The 18,385-nt window shown below is 45.0% G+C and overlaps 1 long non-coding RNA gene across 1 annotated transcript; it reads left to right on the top strand.

Moving 5' to 3' along the window:
• Nucleotides 1-12,486: 12,486 nt before the first annotated feature.
• LOC121835943 lies at nucleotides 12,487-14,722 on the top strand. The gene is made up of 3 exons (XR_006077721.1): nucleotides 12,487-12,565; nucleotides 14,387-14,537; nucleotides 14,633-14,722. It is a non-coding gene; the product is annotated as an uncharacterized LOC121835943 (long non-coding RNA).
• Nucleotides 14,723-18,385: the final 3,663 nt, after the last annotated feature.

The raw sequence follows: 18,385 nt of genomic DNA, 5'->3' as shown, positions 1-18,385 counted from the left end.
CCAAGTATCAAGTGTAAGATGCGAGCATCCAAACCATCTCGTCCAACACACGATATGCCAAAAGATGATTGCTCCTTGCCACACACTAAAGTTGCTTGCGACAAGTTTTGTTCGGCTTTGCCCAGTTCTGGCATCACTATATATGAGGGAGGAAGGAAGTCGTTGGGGGGGGGGAGGGGGCCCCCCCCCCCCAACAACTTTCTTCGCGTTTTGCGTGACGCCATCACAATGTTTCCGCCATCTGTGTAGCGATTGGCTGCAGGTGTTCGACTGTTTGGCCGCTGTGCGGCGAATATTTGCCACGTCGGTTGCATGCGAGAGTGCTGATCCAATGTTCTAGAACAACTAACTATACCTGACAGATGTGGCCATTGTTCCAATGGATCATATCGTACATATGTTAGATCGGTCAGTTTATGTGCACATATTTTACACTTTACTCACTGCCATATTTACCCACCCAACATGGGGAGAATACGATCCAAGCTCGTGACTAAAGTTTTTAGCAGGTCCACAGCTGCTGAAATGATGCACTACCAGGAATAAGGAGACAAACCTGAAGGACTGTGAAGGCACTATTGAATTCACAACAAGACTTAACAATTTGTTTCATGTATTAAATCGACAATATCCAATGGCAGAAAAGCAAGGTAGCCATCACATCAGGCTCCTACAAGAAAGAAATGGCTTGGCAAATAAGAACAGGGGTTTATAGATGGGTCAGTAACTGAGGACACGTTTCTTGCGAGAACAGTCAAAGGCCTTAGGGCCACGGAAGTTCACGGTTGATCTTTTCCATTCTTTATGGTACGAGTACAACAATTCATACATGTCCCAACTCCAAGTTCTAAATTTAGCCAGAGCCCATTGGAACAGTTTTCCGGAAACTTGATGAGTGGCAGGCAAGATGGACCACCCAAACGCGAAAAAGTTCCTACGGCTGTACAGAACGCCGAGCACATGCACGTTTGCAAGGAAGCCCAAGTTTGGAAACTGCAAAGTTATAGAAGGAGCATCGATTCTTGATTTTTTGGCCTTCGAAGACAACTTGCAGACATTCTTGGTGAACTGAACGGGCTAATCGACATATTTGTATATACAGTCACCGCGTTTGATTTACTTGTACTTAGTACACCAGCCGCACTGGGTGCACACCACCGTATTTGATTTATGGGTGAAATGCACTTTCAGGTCCGCCCCATAGATGGTGCCAGTGTACCAGTGCATTCTCTCGTAGCAAGAGATCACAAGGCTGCGCAGGGCACTCGGTTCCAACCAAACAAAAGTATGTGAACCACCCTTTGGTCGCAGACTAAGAAAGCCCGAAACAGTACTAAATGTTCGCTTGCCCAGTCTGCTTGATGAATCACCGCGACTTTGCACCGGAAACTATTCCCACTAATTCCAAAACCAGAGAAGGGCTCACCCACCCAAATTTGAAGTTATTCACCCTCCTCGAAGCAGCTGAAAATTATTCCCCGAAACATGCTTTCGACGGGGTGGACGTGGTAGCCATAAATATGTGCTACTATACGCTATCATTAGGGTTCCACTTTTTTTTTAATAAACCCGTAATATGCTCGTAGGTAAAATTTTCATCAGTTGGGATTATTTCAATAAACTACTTTTTTTTTGTAGTTCCTACAGCCGAAAAAGCAATCCAGGATGCCTTGCGCATCTCAAAAAGGCACAGGTTCGGCAGTCCCGAGTAGAAGGCGCTCCGGTTTACTTTTATGTGCAGGACGATTGAGGAAAGGGAGGGGGTCAGTGTGTTTCTTGGTCACCAATGAGGCCAATTTAAGCCCATGTTTTTGCTGACCACTCTTTCAGTCTCGAGTTCCTTGCTGCTAACGAGGCGAGAACCGGATGGAGGGGCTTCAGTTTTCCAGTCTCCAGAGCGAGTTTCCTACCTCCGACAGCACTTTGACGTCTCGTGCTCCTGGAGCATGCGTGTGCAACCAAAGCATAGCGGAAGGCAAGGCTCATGTGTTGGAGGCTGGGTGCTCGATAGACACGCCCTGCTATTCGACGAAGACGAATAGCAGGATGTGTCTGATGAAGAACCAAGTTGGTTTGAAACGTAGGGCTCCTACATGTTTAGGACTTGGTTGGTTGCCATATTTTAATTACCCTGCCATTCTCACTCTATCGGTGACTATAGTAGACCACAGCATTTGGAGGGGTAGTGATTTTAAAGAGGAAGCTACGATCTCACCGATTTCATGGGAGTACAGTGGAAAGCGATGACACTTTCTAGCACTTGAACTCAAAAAGATAGAAAGAAACGAAAGCAATTTAGTGATTTTGAACGAGTTTTGTTACACAACGATATTCGCAATGGCAGTGGTGCGCCAGGAATTGCTGAACTGCAGTCGCATTGCTACACGCAGCTGAAGAACCTTGTCTAGAAACCGGTGTCACGGGCCCCTAGTCAAAAAGTCTTCTCGCAACGCCACTTGAAGCCAAGGCGATATACAAACTTTACGTGGCAGCAACATAGGGCACGCCGTCCGCTCCTGCCATAAAACACCGAGCATGCAGGTGCTTGCTCAGCATTTTATGGTAAGCAGCCTATCCTTACACCATTCCTCTGGTTTTTGCCATGTACGGCTTTCTTTGCCGGAAGGAAGGAATGCCTTTAGCCACTTTTCTTCGCATCCAACAGTGGCAAAATTTGTGGTTTCCTCGTGCTTATTAATGACAAATGTCACCAAACTTTGGCTGCGTGACGGGACCTTTATATTAGTCTTAAAACACCCGGAAAGGGTTAAAGGACGTCGCATCCTTCCACTAGGAAAGTCATGTGTAAATCAACTGTATTGCTGGCCTAATATTTCGTGAATATTGCAAAGTTTGGGTTTCTGAAATATTAAGCAGGCACAAAGTATTGCGACACTGGTTTGCCACATATTCGTTATTGTTCTAGAATAGTATAGTGTAAAACCCTTAATGTTCGCGAGCACTTAATTTTCGTGAATCGAAACGTTTGCGAAATTTAACGGCGTACGAAAATCTCGATCCTTAAGAGTTTCAATGCAGGCGTCTAGAATTTGCAAAATTTAGTGGCCGCGATTATGTCCTGTGACCGATTTGCGAAAAATGGGGGCTGCAAAAATAAAGGGTTTTACAGTGTTCGTCTGCAATATTTTTTAAGTCACGAAAATTTATTTGTTTACATATTCCAAAATAGATATCCTTGCAGCACTAGTTCTCAACAATTATTTTGAGAAGTCGTTCGGCACCATTTCTGCAATTTTCAGACTGCTTTCCGAAGCACTTTAACTCCGTGAAATAGCTCACAGGTATATACTTTCATTTTATTTCCTCGTAAACACAGTTATCCATAGTCAAATATCTGCAGCACTAGCAATAGTTAAAGGCACAAATAAATTACATGTACCATAATATCCTCAGTGATGCCCGCCCCCGAACAATAACCCACTGCTATTTTTGGCTCGATTAGCTACTGTAGGTTTGTGATCATTCATAATTCTGGTTAATTAAAAAAAACTGCTTGTCCCGTTATGTTTGTAATGTATTCATAAGCCGCTTAATTCGAACGGCGTTTACGTGCAATTCATACTTTTCGTTCTCGCGGTCCTGTTGAGTGTGCTTCTTTTTGAGCACAGGTGCACTGCAGAGAAGCAATATCCGCAAAGCTTGCTTCCGCGGGTTTTGCTTCTCCGCAGTGCACCGGTGCTCGGTGAGAAGCACACTCAACGGGGCTCAAGCAAGGCACACGAGCTATGAACACGGGTACCACGCAAGAGTTTCCATAAAACTCGCGCAGACGCTGCGACGTGGCGCCATGGCATAGGTCCACGTCACAGTGTCCACGCGAGTTGCTATGAAAACTGCCGCGCAATGCCCGGTTTCATCGCCCATGTGTCCCCCGCTTAATAGTCCGCATGAGACAACTTTTAGGCCCGAAGAACAGACCCAATTTTTTTTTAGTTGTCATCTGCTGTCCAAAACATCCCACGATGAACAAAATTTTTGAGAGATAACTAAACTGATGTCGTACAATTCACTAATGTTTCATGCGTGGCATATCTACTTATGGTCAGTAGGCCTATACAAAGGAAATCATCAAATATCTGCTTTGTATGTGTAGCCATTCTATGGCGTCATAATTTTATCTTGCATCATATTTAGATGAATTTGGTGATACAAAGTTTGTGGCTTCTTGTAGTTTGAATTCAGAGTAATCATAGTGTTCGCATCACTTATGACCATAGGTCGGCATTTTAAGCTGTCCTCACTCAAACTCACGATCACTATTTTTTCCTCAATCAGAACTCACGCCCACTCACGATCACGATTTATTCAAAATAGGATCATCACCCGGACTCACCCTCACGGCTCAACGCAAAACCAAAACTCACTCGCCGTCATCATCACGGTCGTCGCGCTCACAGATCATCACGGTCATCACGCTCACAGGTCATCACGAATCATCAGACTCACAGGTCATCACACTCACAGTTCCTCACGGTCCTCACACTCACAGGTCATCACACTCACAGATCCTCACGGTCCTCATACTCACAGGTCATCACGGTCCTCACGGCTCTCACACTCTCAGCTCCTCACGGTCCTCACTGTTACAGGTCATCATGCTCATCACCCTCACAGGTCCTCACACTCACAGCTCCTCACGGTCCTCACACTCGCAGGTCCTTGCGGTCCTCACACTCACACAGGTCCTCACGGTCCTCACACAGGTCTTCACGCTCATCACACTCACAGGTCCTCACACTCACAGGTCATCACGCTTGCCGGTTGCTTTCTTTGTGCTTTTCTTTTGTTTCTCTCAAGCCTTTGGTTTGTCTTCGCGTGAGTCGTGCGGCGGGGAAACTTCTGAGCCACTAATCCAATTTGAAAGAAATGTACTATGTTAATGTTTATGCTCCGCACATTTCTACCAAATTTCGTAAACCTGGATGAATTACGAAAGAAACTAAATGCAAGCTGACTAAAGTGGGTGCGTTTAACTTTCGCCTGCTGACAAGGGCGGCGGGAAAACAGAAACGCGCCTTCCGACAGGTTACACAGACAATGTCGCAGTGATTAGAACATCGCCTCGCTGTGCATACCTCGCTCATTTGTACACAGATAAACAATTACTACATATATCACCTCCGTTTCTTTTTTTGTGCCACCCACAGGTACTTCTACGGAAGTTTATGCAGAATGTATATATAGTAAACATATGGGCATCGACCCATATTTTTTTTTTGTGTGTGTGTGTGTGTGGGGGGGGGGGGGGGGGGGAGAACGGTTATATTAGGTAGGGTGGTTGCACGTGACGACGGTTTGAAATCTCACCATAATCCCTGTTGACAGTGGTGTCTGTCAGTCGTATGCTATTCTATGAACAGAGGCCGCGGTGGCCGAGTTTTCTTCTCACTTGAGTTGCTTCTGATTTTGTTGATCGACCGTGCTTGCCGGAGTAGGCTGCGATTTAAGGAGAATCATCGGCTGGCATTGTTTTTCAGTCATCTCGGCCTTTATAAAATACTGTCAGCATTCATTATCTTAATACATGCAGCCGTCCTTGAATTGATTTCGTTTGGATTGGTTTGACTTTGGCATGACTTCCCTGCTGGAAATGGCAGGCCTGTTCCAATTGAAATGCATAGCCAAAGCCTATGAGCATGAATGTGCAATTGGCGGCGATGAGAAAATCCGATGTTTTGCACATTGGTGCAACTGGAAATGCTGCAGAGAAGCCGCAGCACGGGGGAAGGCCAAAGAATCGGTCGAGGGAAAGTCAACTTGAGGGGGCAAGCGCCATGATGCCAATTGTGTCAATGTGCACGACACTCAGTTTGCTCATTACCGCTCATTGCAGCCAGTGGCGCTATGTGGCAGAGCCATTGTGCGGGAGATAGCAATGAGCCATGCACTGCAGAGAAGCGAACTCGGTGCAGTATGGCAGTGACAATGCTCAATCTCCAAATTAGCACACCCTTGCAAAAATTTTCTATGGGACCGATAGAGATTTTTATGCGATCAATAGGATTTCATCGTACCGATGGGCATTTCTACTGGGCCGATAACAAGTTATATCGTACCAATACAGACTTCTCTTGTACCATTGGGAACTTCTGTGGGACAAGCAGGAACTTTTATAGGACAAGTAGAAACTTCTATGGGAACAACACGAATGTTTTCTGGTCCGGAATACAAGTGCCTATTGGTCCTTCAATAGGATCAATAACAAGTTGTACTGGTTAAACTGAAAGCTTCATTGGTGAAATGGAATGCATTTCGGATCGAGAACTTTTAATGGTCGACTGGGAATACAGAACATAAAATCTATTAAGTGGGCATCTATCAGGTTAGACAGTATGCTTAGTGGAGAAATTAGAGTTGTTATATACTAAAGTTTTATGTTTTGAGCACAGGAAAATAATTTTTGCCGCAAATATACCCGATGGCAGGCACGCAGCCAGGATTTTGATTCGCCCATGACAAAATACTGTATGAGGGGGAGGGGGGAAAGGAGGCCCCACCAAATGAAAGATTTGGGAGGAGGGGGGGGGGGTCCCATGGTTCCCCCCCCCCCCCCCCCCCCCCCCCCGTGCAGATACGTGCGTGCCCTATGGGTTCCTCTCTGTCAAATAAACATTTTTTTTTTTAGCTATATAACTTGGGTTGGGCCATGTAGACACTATTTAAATAAAACATTCAGTTAAGAAAGTGAATATGAACTCTTTTTTGTCACGTGTTTTAGAATTTCCTGATTACGTACTGTCCTCCTTCGTATTATAAAACATGCGGCTGCCAGTAAAACATAAAGAAAAGACTATGGGGAACGGGAACATTGTGTGTGCACATAGTATGCACAAGATTCATGAATAATTATATATAGGCAAGCCACGAAATTCAGGTATCATCGGAACTCTGCAGTTTAGCGGTGTATTCTGTCCTTTTGTTTTCCAGGATGTTTCAGTAACAGTAATAGCGTAAACGATTGCACCAACTGGATTATGTATTCACATTAGACTTTGCTCCGTTTTATTCAGTTTTACCTGGTTTCGGAGTGGAACGTTCTCGTTTTTGTATAAATTTCGCTCCAGAACCGAGCAAATCAGAGTAAAACCGGGTCAAAAACAGAATAATACTGACTCAAAAATCCTATTATCATCTTTCACGATTGGTCCAAAGCTCTCCGACTTCCGACGTCGGGACTTTAAAACTTTGGCGGAGTTGGCGAAAAAATGCGATACTTCAGGCTTTCATTTTGCCATGTGAACGTATCCTGTTTGAGCCCTAGCAGAGGCTACGCGCTCGTTCTGGGGCGGCAGATCACGTGCACGTTCTATCGTGGGCATGCTTTTTATTAACAGAAAAGAAAAGCCGGTAGTGCCGATAACATCCAATAATTATTAACACCATAGAAGTCATAAAAAAAAAGCACATAAAATGCGCGCGCACACACACACACACACGAAATAAGGATGACCTTCCCGAAATTATGATTGCACCTTGTTTCACGCACAGTAAGTGTCAGGCAGCGCTTTCCACTTTGTAGTTGAGCAAGGAAGTTCCTTTTTGAAAGGCATTTTACGCGCTTGTTGGCAGTTTGGGCCTTTAGTTTGGCTTCTGGCTTCCCAATGTTGTAGTTTTCCTTGATGCCGGGAAGAGTGTACACTCCAGCAATGAAGTTTTCGAGATTCAAAAGCCCTTCATTTTGCGTCCAATTAAAATGAAGGCCAGCCGAAACAGGGTACGTCAGACTCGTTACATTCGTCTTTGGCAGTAGCCTTTTCGGAAACCTGGACAGGAATTAAGAACAAAACGAGCGTGTTGGTAACGGTAATTAGACATGAAGAAGATACATAGAAAGGGGGGACGGACAACGTTGTCCGTCCCCCCTTTCTATGTATCTTCCTCATGTCTAATTACTGGACAGGAAATTGGTCTTCAAATCTCCCGTCACTTTCACAATTTTATCACTTGTGTCTTCACTAACTGGCCCAGTACTGTGACCGCTTCTGGTTTCATTGGTACTACTTAGTTCACGGGGAGTTTTTGTCTCACCGTGTTCCGAGACAACCGAGCTTACAGAAACTGCTGTCGGCGACGTCGGTTCTGGTCCCTGGCCTGTTGTAGCATTTTTCAGGACACAACTTCGTCTCAGGACTGTTGTCCTTGGCAAGCTGGGTATACTTAGTGGCTCCAAGTATATTTTTTTGTTTGGGTTCATGGTCGCACAGCGCGACACCCTACGTGTCTCAAATCCAAATTTTAAAATTCGCACCGACGTCGTCCCGCAGCAAATGCAATTTTTTAATTAAAATGACAAATACAAATTACTCCGTTATAAGTTTAATATATATCCAGTATTTAAATTTGACAATTAAGTAATACCATAATTTTTAGAAACGTTTATTATTTTCTTAAGTGCATCAGTCACACTTGCGGGCTTGCGGGTTACACCACGTGACAATATAAAGTGAGCTGGAGTCAATAGAGTGAACAGTGGGGTCACCCGCATGCATAGCCCGCATGACATATAAAACCAAAATAAGTTTTCAAAGTGCAATTTATGCAAATATTTTGGTAAATTAAGGTCAATAAGTAAATTTTTTAAGTATTCGTTTACTTCAGCAAACACAAACAAGAGTTGAAATACGAAGTTTTATAGTCACGTGCTACATCCCCTGCGTCAGGAAGTGGTCCGACGTGATAAACCGAACGGTCCGGCCGGAGGACAAGGAAGCGTGGAGGAAGACGAACCGAAGCTGCCGAAGCAACGTTCGCGGGAAGTCTAACCGCTTGAAGCACGTTGCAGAGTTGAGACCAGTTGAGCGGCCGGAATTTTACGAACGATTATGCAAGCGTACGTCTTGAGGACGACCATGAGCCACATATCATCTCAAATTTCTGCCCGTCAAGCCTTGTGACGAAACGGAATCGGACTTCTTCAAGGCGCGGATCCTAAAGTTGTTTGGTAAGTTCTAGTCTCCTGACGCGTTGGGCCCAGTCTAGTGACCATCTCCTTTAAGTTAAAAATTGCAGCTTTAAGCACAATATGTGGGAGTAACTCTCGGCGCCGGTTGTTTCAGGATCGCAGAGTGACGCGGAAATCCAGTGACAGGTGCTAGTACCTCCGACGAGATGAGTGACTGCCCGGGAGGGCTGGAGGAAGCTTGTATGAGACAGGTAATTGTAATTTCATTTTCGCGCTTGCGAAGCAATTCATAAGACGTATTTTAAATTTGAGATTTTCTTTAGTTATGCCGCCACAAGTACAAGGAATTTCATTGTTAGGGGTGCCGTGTGTTTGTTTTCATATGCCCAGAAACTAGGTAAAGGATATGTGTTTTAACATTTTTTCTGTGCTGATAGGCTTAAGGTTAGAATGAATTATATCTGTCAAGGCGTGGCGCAGTCTGTGTCTATTTGGAGAAGAGGTATGTGTGCGTGCGTGCGTGCGTGTTTTGTCACGAAGAAAATAAGGTCGTACCCCGCACACTCCACCACTTTTGTAACGAAGAGAATTAGGTCGTATCACGAACCTCCACCACTTTTGTCACGAAGAAATTAAGGACTTCTCTTCTTCGTTGATGATGAAACGATTACTGATGTTAACAAGCAACACTGTTTATTTAAGAGATAGGAGAGAAAATCTTTACTACAGATATGGCCAATTCGTCAATGAATGTTGGGGGGAATAATCCCAACCTCTGGCGACTTCCCCTGCCGTCCTCCGAGACCGCACTTTCAGCGGGTGCCCCGACCACAGCCGAACTCGACAAACAAGGATCCACACAAAGGCGGGCGAGCCGAACTCTTCCACAGCCGTAAGGGGTCCCAAGTTTGCGAGTTAGCGGGCGGTTGACTCCACAGCCGAAGTGGGTCGGACGTACAGGTTGGCCTCCAGAGGCAGGGAGAGTTCCAGGGCTTGGTATCCGGGGGCCAAGTCCCTTACAGCCCCTCGGTGGCCGCTTATATTGGGTTCAGCCAGTGCTTAAAGTCTCCCGCAAGCTGAGGAGGGTCCCTACAAGAAGGTTGGGGGGGGGGGGGGAGGTTTGACGAGATGTGCTAGATGCACATAAAATGAGCCCCACTGCTGACTCTACCCACTCTGCACCTGCAATCCTCAAATTGATAATTCCCAATTAAATGTTACATCCCTGAAAGCAATTAAAGCTATTTACTAAAAGATATATTTATATTTCACTAATGCTGGGGCTGTGGAGGAGGGTCTCAGACCATCCTTTAAAATCAGTGGGGGGTCCGAGACCCCCTGAGACCCCCCAGACTTTAAGCCCTGGGTTCAGCAGCATTCTGGGGTCCTCCAGTTCACCAATCAGAGAGGTTTGGAAGGACCAATCAAGAGGGGATTTCTTAGCACCAATCAAAAGGCTCGGAGCCCAAAGCAAATACGAACATTCCAAAAACAAGCGCATATACGAGACAGAACACATTCCAAACGAAGCTCACAAGGGCAGCCATAAACAACAGAAAGCACATTCGTAGGCACAGAAGTTATACATACGCAAAGCAAAACCACCTCCGAAGTAGAGATCCCAAAAGCAAACATACACAAGACAAAACGTTTCCAACACGGGGTTCTATAAATTAAGTGTAGCGTTCACGTTCGTCCCCATTCGGGGCCCTCCGACTCCGGTGGAATCCATGAGCCGTCCCGTGTAGATGGAACGAAATCTCGGAGAAGGCAAAAACATAAAGTGAAGCTAGACTAAATACTCGCGCGAGCAACACTTCGCGACGCGTGCGTGCGTGCGTGCATGTTCGTTTGTTTGTTAGTTCGTTGGGGGAGAGAGGAGATGAAGAAGAGGAGGTGGGTGAGGGATCACGTCGAATCATTCAAATCGTTAACTCTGACAGTAATGAGGTAAGAAGGATACCTGCTAGTTACACCGGTTCGGTTTTGTGCCAAACTCAAATTGCGTTTTGCTGCGTAAATATTGCTACAATTTTTTTTTATCAACAAAACTAATTTTGAGGCATGCCGTTGACAAATAATACCCCTGTTTTCAATCCCAGTCCAGGTTATTCGTGACTCCAGCAAACTATAGATGGCGCGCTGCTCAGGCAAAATTCGGACGAAAGAAGGTCGTTTTCGTTGTTCAGCATGCGGACCATCACAAATTCCTGCATTGCAGCGTAAAATCGGTGTTACATTTGAATGCAAAGCGATTTTTCGACCCTAGAGACGTTTGTCTACTCAGTGCGTAGGAAGGACCCGGTGGAATCATTAAAATAATTACTGGAAACAATGTTTGTTTCTATGCTGCCTACGAGAACTAAGCAGCGATACCTGACGACAGAGTCGGGACAACCTCCTCTCCTGAGCTTCTCAGCGCTGCCGCTACGCGGCGTCGATTTCGCTGGAGTCACGAATATTGCGCTGGTAAATTTCCTGTACATAGTGCTGCTTCAAAGATGAACTGAAGTTTATGTCTTCTATGTGTGCATTGGCAATGGCATGTGGCTCAACAAGACTTCACACACGAAAGTTCTCAAATAGAAGAGGGAATCAATGTTCATCCGGTAAGGTTTGGTAATTATCTCTGCCACAGATGGCCTCCTTGGCGAATTGTAACCGGCAGACCTTCAAACCGCACAAAGGCTAAGCAAAGCCACAACTGGATGCAGCAAGACTAAAAGCTTTATAATATACTGTAAGGACTATGGCTTTATAATAAGCTTTTTATAGCAAAACATACTGATCTGAAAAGCGTTGTTTGTGGTTATTTTAAAGTGGTATACGGAAACTTCGTCGTATTGTATTAATTCTGGTTCACTGCACAGTTAAAAGGTTTGTCTTCGTTTGCTGCCAGAGAAATATAGCTTGCGATGAACTAAATCAAAGTTATGACTGCTGGTGTCATGTACATATTCAGAATCTTTTTTATTAAAATAATTGTAATCAAGTGTTTTTATGGGTTTTAGCACTGTGATTAAGATACGTCAATGTGTTCTCTAAGAAAGACTACTAATTTGCAGTTTGTATCTTCTCCTAAAATATCTTGTAGATCTGAGCATGTATTCATACCTGAATATGTGCCAGGCATTCCCCAGTATGTGTATAATTGTTTACTAGGCCTGTAAGCTTCCCCACTACATCATTGCCGCTATGTTAGCGCTTCCCAGCTATTATTCGAGAGCGATAAGTGTTTCTCATGATCAATTAGATTGAGATTGTCTAGCGTTAATGTTTTTGAGTCCCCCATTTTTAATTCCTGACAGAGCGCTTCAATGTCCGTTTATTTTTGGTTTGCCGCTATTTATCACCACAAGCAAAAACACCACGCCACTGGGATTAACCTGAAGCTCACCTCATGATTAACGGCGCTGCCGTCCACTGTCTTAAGGTGGGCCTACGTTCATGGGTACTTGTCTAGTGGTTCTGGAGTTGATGTTGCTGAGATAACCGAGACGCCGATTTCTACGATGGCCTCTGTCAGCATCATGGTCAATTACAGCCGGCCCGAGCCCGAACCAGGCCAATCAACGTGCTGGCCCGAGCCCGGCCCGGGCCCACAGTCAAAAGTCCGAGCCCATCCCAGGCCTGGGCTTTCAGGTAAGCCCAAGCCCGTGCCCAGTGGTATAATCTTTAATCCAATCGCCATATTGAGATAAAGACGTCAAAATTCCTCCGTTTAAATGTCGGAAGTGCCTCAATAAGAGCAGGTATAAATATTAGTAGCAAATTTAATGATAAAAAAACTGCGCCGACTTTACTCAACAAGATTAACAATTTAATCAAGCGTTTCGTCTCCCATGCGGGGAACATCATCACCTTCAAGCAGGAATGAGCGAAAAAACTTCAACAATCTTATTTAAGCAAGTCCGCATAAACATCGGGGGAGGGGGCCGCGGTTGGAGTTGCAAGCTGATGAGTCACTTCAGATGAACCATGATTCCACCAACCTTCGTGGACCCCACCTTTGTTCACACGCCAGAGTGGACGCATTCTCAAAGTCGAAACTGTGACCCGTATTCCAACAATGGTCTACGAGTTCCGTCTTCGCTGTGTTTGTTTAGGCGAGTGCAGCGCTGCCAGCCTGTCTCCCCAATGTAGGATGTGTCACAGTCTAGACAGTTCACTTTATACACAACACCGCACTGGGACTCTGGGGGGGTTTAATTTTTAGGTTTAGAAATGAAGTCACATAGTTTATGATGGGGTTTGAAAGCTGTGCGGATATTCAAAGGGGCGAGGGCCCTGCGAATGGACTCAAAAGCACCTCTCAAATAGGGTATTGTTGCTTGCGCTGTCCTAAGTTGTCCATTATCCTGACTTCTTTGTCCCATCTGTTTGTGCGTGTTATCAATAAAACGTTTCGAATAATTCCGCTTCATCAGCAAGTCAACAATAACAGCATCCTCAGAAGCGCGCAAGCCGCCTCGGTGGCTCCGAGGCGAGAGCGCTGGCCTACGGATCCCCACGTGGCGGAGGCTTATTGCGGAGCAGGCGCCGTGTAACCGAGCTTTCGGTTGCACGTCAAAAGATCCCCAGGTAGTCTAAATTAATCCTCAGTCCTCCGCTGGGGCGTGCCAGATGCCCGTCGTTGGTTTAGCACGTAAATCCCCCAAATTTGACCTTTTTCTCAGAAGCGCGCAATTGAGGATTAGAAGAAATGCGTTCGGACCGGTGTAGTAGGTTTTTTACGACAGCCCTTTTATGTTCGACAGAATGATGCGAGTTAAAGCTTAAGAGGTTGCCTGTATCACAGCTTTGCGGTACACTGTTGTATATAAGCGACCGGTACTATTTCGGAACACATTAACATACAGAAAAGGCTTTGCACCGTTCTGTTCAACTTCATGTGTGAATTGGATTGATGATTCAATGCTGTTTAAAGCTAAATGAAAGTCCCAAAAGGGACATGGCAAAGGCCACGCATGCGACAAGAGCGAAGACGGAACTCGTAGACCATTGTTGGAATACGGGACACAGTTTCGACTTTGAGAATGCGTCCACTCTGGCGCGTGAACAAAGGTAGGGTCCAAGCAGGTTTGTAGAATCATGGTTCATCCGAAGTGACTCATCAGCTTGTAACTCCAGCTGCGGCCCCCTCCTCAATGTGTATGCGGACTTGCTTAAATAGGACTGTTGAAGTTTCTTTCGCTCATTCCTGCTTCAAGGTTTCACCGACGATGTTTCCCACATGGGAGACGAAACGTTTGATTAATTTGTTAATCTTGTTGAGTAAAGTCGGTGCAGTTTTTTTTATCATTATGATTCCCGGCTTTTGGAATATTTTTGCAGCACATTTAATGAAGAAATGGATGCCGATAGACACCTGCCAAGGTTGACTAAAAATAAACAGAAACATCCAATCAATAGTTATGATTGCACTAAGCGGTTGCTATGTGGATGTTTTTTTATGTTCGACAGCTCAGCAAAGTCTACGGATCTGGTTATGCTTCCTGTACGAGACAGATCACGAAGCGGTTGCTGACTGCCCAGTTGGGGCGAAAATGTTTGTGGGAAGGACGTAAGAGAAAGTTTACATTCAGGAACCTTCACCTTGCTGAGTGCATCATTAGTAAGTAATCTCTGGAACAGTAGTGCAGATTGCTTCACATGGAACCAGATTTATGGAATTGTTGGTGTCATGCTCCTGTTGCTTTGTTTTATCAGATGCAGTGCAGAGCTGCCATAAATGTGAAGACTTCAATGTAGAAACCATGGTCACGGATTAACTTCGCCCCGCACCTGCCTGACATCGGTAAGCTCAAATGGTAAGCTGGTCTTATTAAGCTGATGTTAGCACAAAAATCAAACTTTTCTAGAACAGTAAGTATGTTGTGCAATTTCTTCAAAGCATAATTTCTATATGAGAGTATTTGAATGCTTTAAATATTAAAGCCAGTGACACCTTTTTTGGTTTAATTTGAGAGCAAATACTACAGGTGTGAACAGTATTGAATAATTTTAAACAAAAAAAATTTTGTTTGGAGTGTTTCTCTAAGAGGAAAAATTTCATTATGTAATAGTACCTTATTATGGATTAAAAAGAATGCATTGACAACGAATTTTAAGAACACTGATATTTGATGTAAATCTAACAAACAAAAGTTGGCAATACATTACACACATCCAGCATGAATGTGCTTTAAAAACAAGGCATAAAATACTTGTGATTTATTTACATCAGTTCCAATTCTTGCATATTTCAGTCACTTCACTTTGAACTTCACTGTTTTATTAGTTTTGTTTCAAAGAATGGTAAACAAAGCGTCCTGTTATGTTTGTTTACGTGTGCGAGACGATCATCGCTTCAACCAAGACCTACCGTGATGCTACAAATGAAGTGTTCAAGCCAGTCGAAGGCAAGCAATCTTGCCATAGTCAAGATATGTGTGCAAGTGTTCGACGTGAGCTCTCACGCTGGTGCAGCTGTCATCAAGTTGAACCGAATGTACTTGGGTCCAAAGAAAGGTGCACATCAACAATGTTCGCGCGTTGAAACTATGACGCGTACTTTATCTAAAACTAAACTTATCGGTCTGCAACTACAAACATTTTCGCTGACGTTGCTTAGATGAAGTAACCATTCAGGCCTCGCATTAAACGGTGTTGCGAACTCTTCGGCTGTTCTAGTTAATAGTGCTAAAAAGCGGTTAAATGGAAAGTATGACAGCTACAGCATACAAGGGACGACTGAGGTCTTTATCCTGCGTTCTATGTATGGAAACATCGGTATCCTTGGTGTTATATTGCGATCAGCTGGTCGCCGATCGTCCTGTTTTTATGCATAATGTAAACAAGCCCCGGAAGCGCGAATCTCATTTCGATGTGCTTGTGCACCCCTGCAAGCCTCCTTTTGGCTCTTGTGGAAAGCTTTATTCTAATAGCAATAGTCTTATCGGCTGTTCGAGTTGTATGTACCACGGTGATATCTGCTGTGTGCAATCTGCAAAACAAACAAGTTTGTATTAAATGCCAGAAAGAGAACAAAGGTAAAGCTTTTTTAACTTCTTTTCTTTTTACAAAAGAGGGCAAAGCTTCTGAAACAAGAGCAACCTAAGCTGATATTTGAGTGTGCTCAAGAATGAATGGCAAAAGGTGCTTATGCTAAGTGGTAGATGTACACAGTTAATTTTCTTTTGCCTCTGCATTGTAAATTGAAAGATGTGTATCAGCAGAAGGCACGTGTCTTTTTGAAAATGTATTTTATTAGGGCAAAAATAGGTTTCATACACAACCGAAGAGTTCGCAACACCATTTAATGCGAGGCCTGAATGGTTACATCACCTAAGCAACGTCAACGAAAATGTTTGTAGCCGCAGACCGATAAATTTAGGTTTAGATAAAGTATGCGTCATAGTTTCAGCCTCAAACGCCAAACATTGTTGATATGCACCTTTCTTGATGACAACTGCACCAACGTGAGAGAGCCCACGTCGTCGAACACTTGCACCCATATCATGACTAGGGTATGGCAAGATTTTTTGCTTGAAGTGAAGCGCCGTTCACACTCTTGCAACCGAGTACGACCGAGAGAGACGAGACCGGTTTTTAATCCTCTTGCGACTTCTTAGGACCAGCTCCGCAGCAGCGCGAACGGTCCTAAGAAGTCGCAAGAGGATTAAAAACCGGTCTGGTCTCTCTCGGTCGTACTCGGTCGCAAGAGTGTGAACGGGCCTTGAAGATCATCTCGCTACGACTAGCTACGACCACTCACCGCAGCGATGCAGGCGTCGAAGGGGTGCATCGCAGTCAGTCGCCGTCACCCGACGCTGCTCGTTTGACATTCACGGCTTTCCGCCCAGGTGCTTCGTTTGTACCAGTACTTGGAACCAAGTGTTATTTTCTGTGCTTGTGTCTGTGCTCAGTGGCTGGGTATGGGCCTCAAGAGCAGTTCTTCAGGCTCAATAGCATTCGCCGAAGAACTTGCGAAGAAAATGCCACCCAGGAAAAAAAGCACGAAGACACAACGCACCAGTTTGGTGGACTATGCACTGGTCGCGGAAACCAGGCCCTGCGGAGTATACACCAAATGCAAACTATCTAAAAAAAATCATTTTTAGGTTCAAATTGGCTTCTGCGGACTAAACGCCTCGACACAGCTGCCTGTTATTATGCATTGTATATTCACCACTGTTTGTTGCGGCTTGAGACTGCCTTCCTGTAATGATGCAGAGGGGTCAACTGAACCTTGAAATAAACATATTTAAGCGCATCTAGACACGATGTTCCTTAAAGCCAGATGGTCAGGGAAAAGGTGTGCCATTACCTAATTTGCCAACAGCACACCAATGGTCACAATCAAAACTCACCGAGTCAATGGGCAGTTTTCCACCGCATTATCGCCGTGTAATCACCCATTTGGTCCATTAAAAACCTTGAGGCTGTAGCCACCAGCACACCCATTCTAGATCTGGAAAGCTTATGCTGTAGACGAAATTCCCATATCATCATATTTTTAGCAAACTGAATGGTCCCACCTGTTACACTTTTAGCTTTGGAAGTAAACCAGTTCACAATACCACCAGTGGCATACATCGTGCCAAGCATTAGTGCCGCGTGTGGCAGCAAAATGTCCTAACTAGGGAAGCAAACTTAATCGATCGTGTTGATTAAGGCACCTAAATACGGGAGAAATTATCAATCAATCAAAGAAGGACCCTCGAAAGGGAAGTTTTCTCTCCGAACGAACATTACTTTATATTGGGCGTGCCGCAATGTAAGGCCGAAGACATTCACTCCGTGATCGGTACAGAAGCATTTGCTCAGTAGTCGGTCGTGCGTGATAAAAACAACAACAAAAACAAAGGTGGATTAGAAACGCGATAGATTCGCCTTTGCACGGAGTACTTAAACTTAAAATCGTGTCAACATAAAGCGACTATGGCCCGCCATGCTAGCAGCTATCTTAAATTTTACCCGTGTAGTCGTCACACCCGTGCACCAAACGAAAGCGTTGCTGCAAGCACCTCCGCCGTCAACTTTGAGTCGCTGTTGAGTCTGAAGAACTGCTCTATGAGGTCCATATCCAACCACTGAGCACATACACAAGCACAGGAAGTAAAACTTGGTTCCAAGTACAAGCGAAGAATCCTGGGCGGAAAGCCCTGAATGCCAAACGATCTGCGTCGGGCGACGGCGACTGACTGCATGCGGTTGCGCTCCTTCGACGTCTGCTTTGCTCCGGCGGGTGGTCGTAGCTAGTCGTAACAGATCGTGTCAGCTCTGTTGCTCATACCGGAACACTAGAGCCGCGTAATATTCTTGCTGCTGAAGTTTATAAGCCTACGTTCGTGGCCGACGCATTTACACAAAGCCAACGCCCAGCTAACCTATCCCCCTCTCTCTCTTTCGGCGACCGGCCGCCAGGGCGGTGACATCGTCGCTGAAACTCCTCAATCGCCTGCGTCGTCTTCTTTGCCA

This window comes from Ixodes scapularis, unplaced genomic scaffold, assembly GCF_016920785.2.
Source record: "Ixodes scapularis isolate PalLabHiFi unplaced genomic scaffold, ASM1692078v2 PGA_scaffold1__304_contigs__length_218370807, whole genome shotgun sequence".
In the NCBI taxonomy this organism is placed as follows: Eukaryota; Metazoa; Arthropoda; class Arachnida; order Ixodida; family Ixodidae; genus Ixodes; species Ixodes scapularis.
Note: the sequence above shows the minus strand (reverse complement) of the source record. Positions and strands in the feature narration are given on the sequence as shown.